This window comes from Poeciliopsis prolifica, unplaced genomic scaffold (genome assembly GCF_027474105.1).
Source record: "Poeciliopsis prolifica strain line A6 unplaced genomic scaffold, Auburn_PproV2 SCAFFOLD034, whole genome shotgun sequence".
Taxonomy (NCBI): domain Eukaryota; kingdom Metazoa; phylum Chordata; class Actinopteri; order Cyprinodontiformes; family Poeciliidae; genus Poeciliopsis; species Poeciliopsis prolifica.
Genome location: NW_026562409.1, coordinates 1029446 through 1045648, shown reverse-complemented (window position 1 = coordinate 1045648; position 16203 = coordinate 1029446). Strand labels below are relative to the sequence as shown.

General features: G+C 50.8%; 1 long non-coding RNA gene across 2 annotated transcripts; it reads left to right on the top strand.

Moving 5' to 3' along the window:
- The first annotated feature begins 57 nt into the window (after positions 1–57).
- LOC129373954 (uncharacterized) lies at positions 58–5787 on the top strand. Of its 2 annotated transcripts, none has more exons than XR_008607432.1 (3): positions 58–160; positions 2843–3017; positions 3164–5787. It is a non-coding gene; the product is annotated as an uncharacterized LOC129373954 (long non-coding RNA). The 2 variants fall into 2 exon arrangements; XR_008607433.1 differs by having other exon boundaries at positions 2843–3027.
- The last annotated feature ends 10416 nt before the right edge of the window (positions 5788–16203 follow it).

Sequence of the window (16203 nt, the reverse complement as noted above, 5' to 3'; positions counted from 1 at the left end):
AGCCCAGGGGAGTCGGTCACGGGGTTGGCATGAATCGTGTTGGCCCGGGTTCATGCGAGCAGTGGGAGCGGCCCTGCTCACAGCGGCTACTGAGATCCGAAAGGCTTTTCAGAAGACGAGCTGCTCTGATCATCCTCATTTTCTCCACCAGGAGTAAATAGTGAGGCACTAAGATTTTCTCTCAGGTTTTTATTTTGCAGGCATCTCTTCGTATCATGCAGTGCAGAAGACTTGGTTCCCTTTAACACGCCTCAGGAAGTTAAGCATGATGCTGATGAGGGAAATGACTCAAACTGCTGCACATTATAGCAACACATTTATATTCTGAAGGTCAAACAAAATGTTGGCTTTCTTCCACCTTACAGATGAAGTTCAGACAATAAATCTGCAGAATCCCAAAGCTAAAGCACTCTGAACATAACCTGCATTAAGTTTTTAAAGAGTTTTCACCACTGATGAACAACAACGATGAGACGCATCGTAACTGATGATGCTTGAGACAAACTGACGTTACCTGTTTACAGGCTGCAGGGTTGTTGGTGCTCTGCAGGGACCTGCTGGCCTTTGAGCTGCTGCTGCATCTGCTGGCTGAAAAATCAAACACATTATTTATGAATGTCAGCTTCAGAGATATGTGACTCAAACCAAACTGCCGTTCAGGCGGCCTGAACATCCGCTGCACCACAACATTTATCCTTTTCAGCTCCCTGAGCTGGAACCTCTGATGCACGTTTCTGGTACGGCCGTAAATCTGACGCACACGCTACATCCGCTAACAAGGAAGCAGCTTCTCTCTGCTCCCAGAGGGGATTCATTGGATCTGATTGGATGCTGGAAATGACTATTGTTGTGTTGCAGTTGTACTAAAATGAGTTTAACTGTCAGTGGGGCCGCATGGAGCCTCATGGAGCCGCATGGAGCCTCATGGAGCCGCATGGAGCCTCATGGAGCCGCATGGAGCCGCATGGAGCCGCATGGAGCCTCATGGAGCCTCATGGAGCCGCATGGAGCCTCATGGAGCCTCATGGAGCCTCATGGGGCCGCATGGAGCCCCATGGAGCCTCATGGAGCCTCATGGAGCCGCATGGAGCCTCATGGAGCCTCATGGAGCCTCATGGAGCCGCATGGAGCCTCATGGAGCCGCATGGAGCCTCATGGAGCCGCATGGAGCCGCATGGAGCCTCATGGAGCCGCATGGAGCCTCATGGGGCCGCATGGAGCCTCATGGAGCCTCATGGAGCCGCATGGAGCCTCATGGAGCCTCATGGAGCCGCATGGAGCCTCATGGAGCCTCATGGAGCCTCATGGAGCCTCATGGAGCCTCATGGAGCCGCATGGAGCCTCATGGAGCCTCATGGAGCCTCATGGAGCCGCATGGAGCCTCATGGAGCCGCATGGAGCCTCATGGAGCCTCATGGAGCCGCATGGAGCCTCATGGAGCCTCATGGAGCCTCATGGAGCCGCATGGAGCCGCATGGAGCCTCATGGAGCCTCATGGAGCCGCATGGAGCCTCATGGAGCCTCATGGAGCCTCATGGAGCCGCATGGAGCCTCATGGAGCCGCATGGAGCCTCATGGAGCCTCATGGAGCCGCATGGAGCCTCATGGAGCCTCATGGAGCCTCATGGGCCGCATGGAGCCACATGGAGCCTCATGGAGCCGCATGGAGCCTCATGGAGCCTCATGGAGCCGCATGGAGCCGCATGGAGCCTCATGGAGCCGCATGGAGCCTCATGGAGCCTCATGGGGCCGCATGGAGCCTCATGGAGCCTCATGGGGCCTTTGCTCACAGGAGCCACGTGGAACCATGACTTCACTTCACCTCCGTCGGTTTCGCATTCATTCATGTTTTTCTGACAAGCCGCTCTGCTCAAAAGAATCTTTCAATAAATAAGAGATGAATTGTCAGTTTTAAGGTTTCTGTGTTTGTTGGATGTTTGCTTGTATTCACACCAGACCTGATCTTTCTAACCCTGTTGCTCAGGATCTGCAACTCAATGAGCAGAAAGACTTGCAGGAACTTCCTGTTCCTGCAGTAAAACCCAGGAAGGTTTCAGCCGCACCAATGAAACGGTGGAAGAATGTTCAAATGTACTAGGCTGATAACAGCTGGGAGGTTCATCTGCAGCCCAAAAGAACCTCTGCATCCCGTCGGTTTTAAAAGCGTCATAAAGGTCATGAAAGTCACTTCAAGATGTCAGTGCAGTTTCTCCATGTCGACTGAGCAGGAGAGCAAAAAAGTAGAAAACTGGGAAGAGATGGATTTAAAGATGAATCACGTTTTAACGAGAGAAAACATGAAAATAAGCAAAATTTTTAAATCTGTTCTTCAACCTTCAGGTTTGAGCCAAGAGTTTCAGGAAGTCCTGATGCTTCATGGAGCTTTTTCAGACGCTGACATTAGCGTTAGCTGCTACATATTAGCATTCAGATGCTATTTTCACCTTGGATAGCTTCACTGTTTGGCTAACTCCTTTTAGCACAAATGAAACACAACAATAATCTTTTTCCAGTGTCCAATCAGATCGTTTAGAGGTGGAAGTGAAGCCTCAGCGTAGCCATGGTAAATACAGTTATATTTTTAATTAGTTGACTGTTTTTTACCACTTTTTGTTTCTGTTTCTGATTATCTCAATGTTTTATTCTATTTTTTACTGTATTTTCAGATTTTCATGCTCCCACAGCAGTGGTTTCATTTCCACTCGTCGGTGTTTTATCCTCCCTGTTCAGTCGCTTCTTTTGTCAGATCCTGTTTCTTTAACCCCTTCTCCTCCATGCTGGACCTGCTTGTGACATACTGAAGTAACTGATGCTGTGTTCCTGGTGATGTTTTGTTCTGCAGGTTCCTGTTGCTCTGATCCCAGGCTTCACCTTTTGAGTCTCAGCCGTCAGTGAGTTGTTCTGTCGGCGGCGACGCTGGTGTCTGACTGAACGCTGACAGCCCCCTGCAGCCGGCTGAGCGGAGATGCTGCCGGTGCTGAACTTGCTGAGATTTCTCCTGCAGTTGTGTCCACCGGGTATCTGGGGGTTTGTGATTTATTGAGTTGTGTTTCGTTAAACTGAGTTGAAGAAACTGGAGCTCTCCAAACCAACAACCATCCACTATCATCTTATTTAGAATACGTCTGTTTGTATTGTTTTGTGACTTTGTGTTGTTTTCCAGGACCGGGTCCAGAACCCGGGCTGAGGGGGAGGAGGCCTGGTTCCACCATATGGTGAGGCGTTTGTGCTGCCAGCTGCCCTGTGGGGCTTCAGCCGCCATGTTTCCACTGGACTGATGGCCGGATCACACACTGCTCAGGTTTCCTGTCTGACTCTCAGCAGGTTTTATGGGCTGTTGCTCTGTTTTTATCCGTGAGTGACTTCATGCAGAAATCAGCACTTAGCATTTCTTTCACAAATGTAATCGGAGATCATCCCACTCTGCAGACTCTCTGTAAGGCGTACGAGGAGGAAGAGGAAGATGATTCGTTTTGTGTTCAGAGGCTTGGATGGAAAATCATTTAGTCCTGAGTTTAAAATGAATCCATCCATCCAGACCGGGTTCCTTCAGTCTGGATCTCCTGATGAACTGACAGCTTCATGTTTCAGCTGAATTGTTTCCTCTTGTTTTGTCTCTCCTGTCATCACTAAGAAGAAACAGATTCATCATTCACTTATTTTGTTATTTGGCTTTGGTTGATCAGATTCATGTCTTCCTGATGATTCCATTCAGATTCATGTCCTGAAGATGAAATTAAGACTGTTTTCCCTCCTGATGGTCCGGTCGACCCGGTTCTACTGGAACCAGAACATCTGCTCCACCTGCAGCTGCTGTGGTTCTGAGTCCAACCAGCCTGTTCCCCTCCTGGCCTGTGGGGGCGCTGCACCAAGAAATGACACTAAAACTTCTGAAGACACTGAGAGCAACTTCCTGTTTCACCAGATGAAACAAGATGGAGGATTTCTCTTTAGTCTTTGTCTAAAGTTCAGGAGCCATTTCTGCTGCTAGCGCTAGGCTAGCATGTTAGCTTTGGTTGTGTTTTCCCAGAATGCCTTTTTCTATAGTCCACTTCCTGCTTTTGGAGCGGTCTGAGGTCCGCTTGACGTTCATATTTAAACCAAACTGGAGTTCACTTCAACTGAACCAGAGTTAGCTTAGCATTCACACATCACTAACCGAACCGGACTTTATAGGAAAACGGACTGGAGTCCAATGAGGTGGCCTGAAGGTCATGTCCTGGTTTAACACCTGGTGGAGTCGGTGGCGATGTCAAAGTCACAGCAGCTAGAAAAGCTGTCAGCTAACAGCTTTAACACAGTCACAGCTTTAAAGGCTCATCTCCTTAATTCATCTTTCAACTTATTCCCAATCCCACCAGCATCACTGCAGCTCTGGAGGGACGGCAGGACGACATTCCAGCTCGTCTCCTTTGTGAAAACGTCTCCATTAAATGACAGCAGCTGACGGCATCAAGCAGCTTTCTGAACAATAAACCAGCAGGCTGCTGCAGCGCCGGCGGCGGCTGCAGCATCGGCGGCGGCTGCAGCATCGGCTGCTTAAGTCCACTGCACCGGGCCGGCCCGAGTAAGTCCTGGACGGTTTTAATGAAGTCGAGTTTCTGGGCCATCAGTTTATTCTCTGAATGGAATCAACAGCTCAGCTTCACTCAGCTCACTGGAACAGAACTTTATGTTTTAACTTTTAGAATAACAAACTGAAGCACAAAAATTGGTGCCAGACTCACAAATATTCATTTCACACAATTCTGAGTTGATAAAAATAATGTTTTATGTGTTGCTAACAGTTTTCTACTGTGTGCTGGAGAAAGCGACTCGCCTCTGCTGCAGCTGTCAGTGGGAACAACCTAAAACCGTTTCTGGGTTCTGAATATATCCTCATTTGACTCCAGATGTGTTTGGACTGTGAGGTTCTGTGGGGTTCTATTAGTTTCTGTGAGGTTCTGTGAGTTTCTATGAGGTTCTGTGGGGTTCTGTGAGGTTCTGTGGGGTTCTGTGAGGTTCTGTGAGGTTCTGTGAGTTTCTATGAGGTTCTGTGGGGTTCTGTGAGGTTCTGTGGGGTTCTGTGAGGTTCTGTGGGGTTCTGTGAGGTTCTGTGAGGTTCTGCAGGCTGGAGGAGCCTGCATGTTTGCAGAGCCTGCAGTAATTCTCAGAAGTTTGAGAGCAGAAACTTTCCTGAGAAAGCTTCGGTTCTTCCAACAGAGCAAATCCAGGATAATCAGATGAAAGTGTGCAGGCCTGATGGGGCCTGATGATGATGAGGCGCGAATGAGAATGAGTCCAGTTCACTGAGTTCTGAATGCCGAGGAGCTGGAGACGAACCCGGCAGCTTCATTCTTTATGTTTGACACAAACATCTGAGTTTTGGTTCAGATTGGGTCAAACTGTTTTGGTTGGTTTTACCTTGACTGGGATGATGGTTCTGGTTCCCAGCAGGACGAAGCCGCCGGTCCGGTTCAGCCGCAGCGCAGCAGCTCTGTGGACACAAACCAGCTTCACGTGGAAACCAGGAAACTTTACAGATCCAACAATCAAATCAGGCAAAAAGGAGAAAAACAGCAAAGTCCAAATGAACTGAAGGAAAAATGAAAAGCACAGAAATCAACTTTTCCACTCTTTTGTTTTATACATTAATTAAGCATAATGTTTCATTTATGCTTAATTGATTTGTTGAAAGGAAAAAGTTATTGACAAAATATAAATATGTAAATACAATATTTCAAGATAACATAAGAACTGAATTTTCTAGATTTCAGACTCAAACTTGTATAATTTTATTATTTCTCAGTTTATCTATTAATCTTGGGAAAAGAGGATTAATTATGTTTTAAGAATTAAGCCTGTGTTTCTCTTTAAATGTATTCTGTGTTAATATTCTTGGGAAAATATTAAACTAAATTTAAGTCAATAAAAAAGAAAATTTCTTGGAATTTTTTAACTGTTTTATCTGTTTGTTTCCATTTTCTGGGAAATTTCTTACAAAAACTCGACAATAATTAAAGATGAACCTTCATTTTATTTAATGTTCATAATTAAATGTTTATTATTCTAATGTTATTTTATTGGGGGTAACAATGAATGAAGCTAACAGATTTAGATGAATTTCAGCGCTACAGAGAAAAGTTGATCATGTTTTTGATCATCATATTTTTTGACGTTCAGGTCGTCAGAAACATGAACTGCAGGCTGGTCATGATTTAACGCCGATAACCGAGTTTACATAAAACGCTGCTGCAGCATCATGAAGGTTCAGAGCTGCAGCATCATGAAGGTTTAGAGCTGCAGCATCATGAGGGTCTAGAGCTGCAGCATCGTGAAGGTTCAGAGCTGCAGCATCATGAGGGTTTAGAGCTGCAGCATCATGAAGGTTCAGAGCTGCAGCATCATGAGGGTTTAGAGCTGCAGCATCATGAAGGTTCAGAGCTGCAGCATCATGAAGGTTTAGAGCTGCAGCATCATGAGGGTTTAGAGCTGCAGCATCACGAAGGTTCAGAGCTGCAGCATCATGAGGGTTTAGAGCTGCAGCATCACAAAGGTTCAGAGCTGCAGCATCACAAAGGTTTAGAGCTGCAGCATCATGATGGTTTAGAGCTGCAGCATCACGAAGGTTCAGAGCTGCAGCATCATGAGGGTTTAGAGCTGCAGCATCACGAAGGTTCAGAGCTGCAGCATCAGAGAGGAGATGAGTCCTGTGAAGGCGGGTCGGTCAAACCATCGAACGTTTCACCACTGAACCTGCTGCTGTTCAGGCTAAATGAACCTCTGCTCTGCTCCCAGTATTACACTTTAGATTATTTAGCCAATAAAGAATGAGAGCTGGCCAAAAAGGTGAAAAATTATTGTTTTCCTTTTTGTTACACAGAACGAAAAAAACGATAACGATGGGATGAAAAATATAATGCAATTAAAAAAATACATTTTTTCTAAATTTTGCTCTCTTGATTCAGGATGAACAGCAGAGGAAACAAAAGCACAATAAAGTGAAAGTCAGTGGATAGTTTGTGTTCCCTGGTCTCCATGATGCTGCTGGTTCTGTTGGGTCAGAACCCAACCCAACACCTTGTTAACAGCATCTAATGATGCTGCTGCACTGTTTCCAGAGCAGCAGCGACATGCGGCAGCAGGAACACCTGAACTAACTCAAGGACAAAAGGGACATTTATTGAGTGAAGAAACCATGAAATAAAGCTTCACATGTTCTGGGTGGAGCAGCACAAAACCTCCAGACTGCAGAGGAACAACTTCAGCCTCAATGGACATCAAGTCACTGACAGATTTAATCTCCTGCCTCCTTCCAAAACCCCAAGATAAAATGTAGCTGCATTAATAAAGCATGACCGTAAACAGTTCCCTCATTGTTGCAGAGCAGGAACAGTTTATCTTTTTAGTCAGATTTCTTCTTCTCTCTGATTTCACAGGCTTGAAAGCAGAAATGCAGCCTGAAGAGATGTGACGTTTCAGCGTGTTGGAAAATCATCTAAACCCTAATCCTCCGGGTTCTGCTGCTGACGAAGACCAGCAGGAAACCAGATGAAGATCACTCCGGTCAACTGGCCCAGTTTAGACCCAACTGGTATAAAAAATAAAAGCATTAAATCCCTGTGGTTTGAATGCAGTGTTTGCGCAGCCCTAATTTGTAATCCTGGGTTCTCTGACAGCGGATAAAAATCCGATTTTTCACACGGTTTGTTTCTTTGCCTCCAGGCTGCAGATGAGACTCTGAAGCAGTAATTATAGGAAGAAAGAGAGGAAGCTCTGCAGAGCAAAGACAGATGGTTAAATAAGATAATACTGATGCATTAGTGCAGCTGCCTGCAGTTTGTTGGTCCAGCAGGTCAAAGTTACATCTAATAGAAGTCATTTTAGTGACTGTGGCTGAAAACAATCTGGAGGTGCATGTTTCCTTTGATTTAATGCATTCAAACATTTGGTTTGAATTTTTCCCTTTAAAGATGAGGGTCAGATGAAGATTGAAGCATATTCATACCTGGAAATCTCAGATAGCAAAGAGTTAAATAAATAGTGACTTAAATTTTTACAGTTATTTTCAGATTTAGATTAAGGTTGGGATTTCAATGTGTTAATTTGTATTCATTAATTTCAGAGATTTTAATGCATTTAATCATTTTTTGATCTTTTCTTAAATTCAAAAGTTGAAGGTGGAACCTTTGTATTTGTGCGTTTCCGGTACACCAGTAAATCTGACGCACAAGCTGCGATGGAAGCATGGCGGCTAATTTCTGAATCATTGAACACTGGAAACACTGTTGTGTTCAAGTTGTGCTAATAGCAGTTAGCATCAGCGAAGCTATGCTAGCCTAAAATAGCATCTCAAAGCTAACATGTAGCAGCTAATGCTAATGTCAGCGTCCATGTTTCTAAAAAAGGTCCATGAATGATCAGAGAAACTGGAAAGTTGAACTTTGTTCCAATTTGATGGATAAATGACATAAAAACAGATTAAAACTATAAATATATTTGTTGCTGAGCTCATATTTAGTAATCAAGAAATTAATTATTTACAGTCTCTGCAATTAACCTCTAAATATGAATCATGTTATTTGACTCATGTAAACAAATATCACATCTACAAATGACAAAGTTATAGATATGAACTTAATCTTGTGTCCATTAGAGTCTGATTTCAGTTCCTACCATGATGTAGAGAGGAGACGGAGGAGACAGAGGAGACAGAGGAGACGGAGGAGACAGAGGAGACAGAGGAGACGGAGAGGAGACGGAGGAGACAGAGGAGACAGAGGAGACAGAGGAGACGGAGAGGAGACGGAGGAGACAGAGGAGACGGAGAGGAGACAGAGGAGACAGAGGAGACGAAGAGGAGACGGAGGAGACAGAGGAGACAGAGGAGACGGAGAGGAGACAGAGGAGACAGAGGAGACGGAGAGGAGACAGAGGAGACGGAGAGGAGACGGAGAGGAGACAGAGGAGACAGAGGAGACGGAGAGGAGTCTGACGTCTGCTCACAGTCAGCAGCTCAACTGTGAAGCAAACATGGAAACTTTCTACATGAGCAGCTTGAAACGGCTTCAGTTTGGGTCAGAGCAGAGAGAGGTCAAAGGTCATCCTTCTGCAGTGAAACAAAGCCAGAAATGTTCTGGCCCACAACAAGGACGTGTCTGTCCCAGCAGCTTGTCCTGCTCTTTACTTTCCTCTGCATGTTCTGATCGAGTGTCAGCCGGATCAGACCCGGTTCTGAACGGCTGGACTTTCCCTCCAGAAGGTTCTGGAATAAAAACTAGCATCCATCTGCAAACAGCAGACAGATGAGGATTAGCAGAGAAACAATGATGTGTATTTGATTCCAGACTTTAAAGTCAATCGATGCAAAATATCAAGAATCATAAGAGGAACTGGAATCTGAACCTGAAGTTGCAATGAAAGCAGAAGCATCAAGAATATCTGAATTAAAAGTCTTCAGTTACCAGACTGTTTATTAGTGGTGATCATAATTATCATCATAATTATGATGATAATTATTATAATTATGTAATTTGACATTTTGAAATTAAATTCACTTAATAGAAACAAAACAAGTTTAAAATAATTCTCGTTTTTGATGAAAGGTTTCAGTGCTGGGTGTTTTAGGTTAAAGAGAAGAACATGCTGCCCCATGTTGCCCCATGCTGCCCCATGCTGCCCCATGCTGCCCCATGCTGTCCCATGCTGTCCCATGTTGCCCCATGCTGTCCCATGTTGCCCCATGCTGCCCCATGCTGTCCCATGTTGCCCCATGTTGCCCCATGCTGCCCCATGTTGCCCCATGTTGCCCCATGTTACCCCATGTTGCCCATGCTGCCCCATGCTGTCCCATGTTGCCCCATGCTGCCCCATGCTGTCCCATGTTGCCCCATGCTGCCCCATGTTGCCCCATGTTGCCCCATGTTACCCCATGCTGCCCCATGCTGCCCCATGCTGTCCCATGTTGCCCCATGTTGCCCCATGCTGCCCATGTTGCCCCATGTTACCCCATGTTGCCCCATGCTGCCCCATGCTGTCCCATGTTGCCCCATGCTGCCCCATGCTGTCCCATGTTGCCCCATGTTGCCCCATGCTGCCCCATGTTGCCCCATGTTGCCCCATGTTACCCCATGTTGCCCCATGCTGCCCCATGCTGTCCCATGTTGCCCCATGCTGCCCCATGCTGTCCCATGTTGCCCCATGTTGCCCCATGCTGCCCCATGTTGCCCCATGCTGCCCCATGCTGCCCCATGTTGCCCCATGCTGCCCCATGTTGCCCCATGTTGCCCCATGTTACCCATGCTGCCCCATGTTGCCCCATGCTGCCCCATGTTGCCCCAGGCTGCCCCATGCTGCCCCATGCTGCCCCATGTTACCCCATGCTGCCCCATGCTGCCCCAGGCTGCCCCATGCTGCCCCATGTTGCCCTATGCTGCCCCATGTTGCCCCATGTTGCCCCATGTTACCCTATGCTGCCCCATTTTACCCCATATTGCCCCATGTTGCCCCATGTTGCCCCATGTTACCCCATGCTGCCCCATGCTGCCCCATGCTGTCCCATGTTGCCCCATGTTGCCCCATGCTGCCCCATGTTGCCCCATGTTACCCCATGTTGCCCCATGCTGCCCCATGCTGTCCCATGTTGCCCCATGCTGCCCCATGCTGTCCCATGTTGCCCCATGTTGCCCCATGCTGCCCCATGTTGCCCCATGTTGCCCCATGTTACCCCATGTTGCCCCATGCTGCCCCATGCTGTCCCATGTTGCCCCATGCTGCCCCATGCTGTCCCATGTTGCCCCATGTTGCCCCATGCTGCCCCATGTTGCCCCATGCTGCCCCATGCTGCCCCATGTTGCCCCATGCTGCCCCATGTTGCCCCATGTTGCCCCATGTTACCCCATGCTGCCCCATGTTGCCCCATGCTGCCCCATGTTGCCCCAGGCTGCCCCATGCTGCCCCATGCTGCCCCATGTTACCCCATGCTGCCCCATGCTGCCCCAGGCTGCCCCATGCTGCCCCATGTTGCCCTATGCTGCCCCATGTTGCCCCATGTTGCCCCATGTTACCCTATGCTGCCCCATTTTACCCCATATTGCCCCATGTTGCCCCATGCTGCCCCATGTTGCCCATGTTGCCCCATGCTGCCCCATGCTGTCCCATGTTACCCCATGTTGCCCCATGTTGCCCCATGTTACCCCATGTTGCCCCATGTTGCCCCATGCTGCCCCATGCTGTCCCATGCTGTCCCATGTTACCCCATGTTGCCCCATGCTGCCCCATGTTGCCCCATGCTGCCCCATGCTGTCCCATGTTACCCCATGTTGCCCCATGCTGCCCCATGTTGCCCCATGTGACCCTATGCTGCCCCATGTTACCCCATATTGCCCCATGCTGCCCCATGTTACCCATGTTACCCCATGTTGCCCCATGTTACCCCATGTTGCCCCATGTTACCCCATGTTGCCCCATGTTGCCCCATGCTGCCCCATGCTGCCCTATATTGCCCCATGCTGCCCCATGTTACCAAATGTTGCCCCATGTTACCCCATGTTGCCCCATGTTACCCCATGTTGCCCCATGCTGTCCCATGTTGCCCCATGTTGCCCCATGCTGTCCATGTTGCCCCATGTTGCCCCATGCTGCCCCATGTTGCCCCATGCTGTCCCATGTTGCCCCATGTTGCCCCATGTTGCCCCATGCTGCCCCATGTTGCCCCATGTTACCCCATGCTGCCCATGTTGCCCCATGCCCCATGTTGCCCCAGGCTGCCCCATGCTGCCCCATGTTACCCCATGCTGCCCCATGCTGCCCCATGTTACCCTATGCTGCCCCATGTTGCCCCATGTTACCCTATGCTGCCCCATGTTACCCCATATTGCCCCATGTTGCCCCATGCTGCCCCATGCTGACCCATGTTGCCCCATGTTGCCCCATGCTGCCCCATGCTGTCCCATGTTACCCCATGTTGCCCCATGTTACCCCATGTTTGCCCCATGCTGCCCCATGCTGTCCCATGTTACCCCATGTTGCCCCATGCTGCCCCATGTTGCCCCATGTTGCCCCATGCTGCCCCATGCTGCCCCATGTTACCCCATATTGCCCCATGCTGCCCCATGTTACCCCATGTTACCCCATGTTGCCCCATGTTACCCCATGTTGCCCCATGTTACCCCATGTTGCCCCATATTGCCCCATGCTGCCCAATGTTACCCCATGTTGCCCCATGTTACCCCATGTTGCCCCATGTTACCCCATGTTACCCCATGTTGCCCCATGCTGTCCCATGTTGCCCCATGTTATCCCATGTTGCCCCATGCTGCCCCATGCTGCCCCATGTTACCCCATGTTGCCCATGTTATCCCATGTTGCCCCATGCTGCCCCATGTTACCCCATGCTGCCCCATGTTGCCCCATGCTGCCCCATGTTGCCACATGCTGCCCCATGTTGCCCCATGTTACCCCATGTTGCCCCATGTTTCCCCATGTTACCCCATGTTGCCCCATGTTGCCCCATATTGCCCCATGTTGCCCCATGTTGCCCCATGCTGCCCCATGCTGCCCCATGTTACCCCATATTGCCCCATGCTGCCCCATGTTACCCCATGTTACCCCATGTTGCCCCATGTTACCCCATGTTGCCCCATATTGCCCCATGCTGCCCAATGTTACCCCATGTTGCCCCATGTTACCCCATGTTGCCCCATGTTACCCCATGTTGCCCCATGCTGTCCCATGTTGCCCCATGTTATCCCATGTTGCCCCATGCTGCCCATGCTACCCCATGTTGCCCCATGTTACCCCATGTTGCCCCATGTTGCCCCATGCTGCCCCATGCTGCCCCATGTTACCCCATATTGCCCCATGCTGCCCCATGTTACCCCATGTTACCCCATGTTGCCCCATGTTACCCCATGTTGCCCCATGTTACCCCATGTTGCCCCATATTGCCCCATGCTGCCCAATGTTACCCCATGTTGCCCCATGTTACCCCATGTTGCCCCATGTTACCCCATGTTACCCCATGTTGCCCCATGCTGTCCCATGTTGCCCCATGTTATCCCATGTTGCCCCATGCTGCCCCATGCTACCCCATGTTGCCCCATGTTATCCCATGTTGCCCCATGCTGCCCCATGTTACCCCATGCTGCCCCATGTTGCCCCATGCTGCCCCATGTTGCCACATGCTGCCCCATGTTGCCCCATGTTACCCCATGCTGCCCCATGTTGCCCCATGTTACCCCATGCTGCCCCATGTTGCCCCATGTTACCCCATGTTGCCCCATGTTGCCCCATGTTGCCCCATGTTACCCCATGCTGCCCCATGTTGCCCCATGCTGCCCCATGCTGTCCCATGTTACCCCATGTTGCCCCATGTTGCCCCATGTTACCCCATGTTGCCCCATGTTGCCCCATGCTGCCCCATGCTGTCCCATGTTACCCCATGTTGCCCCATGCTGCCCCATGTTGCCCCATGACCCTATGCTGCCCCATGTTACCCCATATTGCCCCATGCTGCCCCATGTTACCCCATGTTACCCCATGTTGCCCCATGTTACCCCATGTTGCCCCATGTTACCCCATGTTGCCCCATGTTGCCCCATGCTGCCCCATGCTGCCCTATATTGCCCCATGCTGCCCCATGTTACCAAATGTTGCCCCATGTTACCCCATGTTGCCCCATGTTACCCCATGTTGCCCCATGCTGTCCCATGTTGCCCCATGTTGCCCCATGCTGTCCCATGTTGCCCCATGCTGCCCCATGTTGCCCCATGCTGTCCCATGTTGCCCCATGTTGCCCCATGTTGCCCCATGCTGCCCCATGTTGCCCCATGTTACCCCATGCTGCCCCATGTTGCCCCATGCTGCCCCATGTTGCCCCAGGCTGCCCCATGCTGCCCCATGTTACCCCATGCTGCCCCATGTTACCCTATGCTGCCCCATGTTGCCCCATGTTACCCTATGCTGCCCCATGTTACCCCATATTGCCCCATGTTGCCCCATGCTGCCCCATGCTGCCCCATGTTGCCCCATGTTGCCCCATGCTGCCCCATGCTGTCCCATGTTACCCCATGTTGCCCCATGTTACCCCATGTTGCCCCATGTTGCCCCATGCTGCCCCATGCTGTCCCATGTTACCCCATGTTGCCCCATGCTGCCCCATGTTGCCCCATGTTGCCCCATGCTGCCCCATGCTGCCCCATGTTACCCCATATTGCCCCATGCTGCCCCATGTTACCCCATGTTACCCCATGTTGCCCCATGTTACCCCATGTTGCCCCATGTTACCCCATGTTGCCCCATATTGCCCCATGCTGCCCAATGTTACCCCATGTTGCCCCATGTTACCCCATGTTGCCCCATGTTACCCCATGTTGCCCCATGCTGTCCCATGTTGCCCCATGTTATCCCATGTTGCCCCATGCTGCCCCATGCTGCCCCATGTTACCCCATGTTGCCCCATGTTATCCCATGTTGCCCCATGCTGCCCCATGTTACCCCATGCTGCCCCATGTTGCCCCATGCTGCCCCATGTTGCCACATGCTGCCCCATGTTGCCTCATGTTACCCATGCTGCCCCATGTTGCCCCATGTTACCCCATGCTGCCCCATGTTGCCCCATGTTACCCCATGTTGCCCCATGTTGCCCCATATTGCCCCATGTTGCCCCATGTTGCCCCATGTTGCCCCATGCTGCCCCATGTTACCCCATATTGCCCCATGCTGCCCCATGTTACCCCATGTTACCCCATGTTGCCCCATGTTACCCCATGTTGCCCCATGTTACCCCATGTTGCCCCATATTGCCCCATGCTGCCCAATGTTACCCCATGTTGCCCCATGTTACCCCATGTTGCCCCATGTTACCCCATGTTGCCCCATGCTGTCCCATGTTGCCCCATGTTATCCCATGTTGCCCCATGCTGCCCCATGTTACCCCATGTTGCCCCATGTTATCCCATGTTGCCCCATGCTGCCCCATGTTACCCCATGCTGCCCCATGTTGCCCCATGCTGCCCCATGTTGCCCCATGCTGCCCCATGTTGCCCCATGTTGCCCCATGTTGCCCCATGTTGCCCCATGTTACCCCATGCTGCCCCATGTTGCCCCATGTTACCCCATGTTGCCCCATGTTGCCCCATATTGCCCCATGTTGCCCCATGTTACCCCATGCTGCCCCATGTTGCCCCATGTTACCCCATGCTGCCCCATGTTGCCCCATGTTACCCCATGTTGCCCCATGTTACCCCATGTTGCCCCATGTTACCCCATGCTGCCCCATGTTGCCCCATGTTACCCCATGTTGCCCCATGTTGCCCCATGTTACCCCATGTTACCCCATGTTGCCCCATGTTGCCCCATGTTACCCCATGTTGTCCCATGTTGCCCCATGTTACCCCATGTTGCCCCATGTTACCCCATGTTGCCCCATGTTACCCCATGTTACCCCATGTTGCCCCATGCTGCCCCATGTTGCCCCATGTTATCCCATGTTGCCCCATGCTGCCCATGTTGCCCCATGTTATCCCATGTTGCCCCATGCTGCCCCATGTTACCCCATGCTGCCCCATGTTGCCCCATGCTGCCCCATGTTGCCACATGCTGCCCCATGTTGCCCCATGTTACCCCATGCTGCCCCATGTTGCCCCATGTTACCCCATGCTGCCCCATGTTACCCCATGTTGCCCCATGGTGCCCCATATTGCCCCATGTTTCCCCATGTTACCCCATGCTGCCCCATGTTGCCCCATGTTACCCCATGCTGCCCCATGTTACCCCATGTTACCCCATGTTGCCCCATGTTGCCCCATGTTACCCCATGCTGCCCCATGTTGCCCCATGTTACCCCATGTTGCCCCATGTTGCCCCATGTTACCCCATGTTGCCCCATGTTACCCCATGTTGCCCCATGTTACCCCATGTTACCCCATGTTGCCCCATGCTGCCCCATGTTGCCCTATGTTATCCCATGTTGCCCCATGCTGCCCCATGCTGCCCCATGTTACCCCGTTTTGCCCCATGTTAACCCATGTTGCCCCATGCTGCCCCATGTTACCCCATGCTGCCCCATGTTGCCCCATGCTGCCCCATGTTGCCACATGCTGCCCCATGTTGCCCCATGCTGCCCCATGTTGCCACATGCTGCCCCATGCTGCCCCATGTTACCCCATGTTGCCCCATGTTACCCCTGCTGCCCCATGTTGCCCCATGTTACCCCATGTTGCC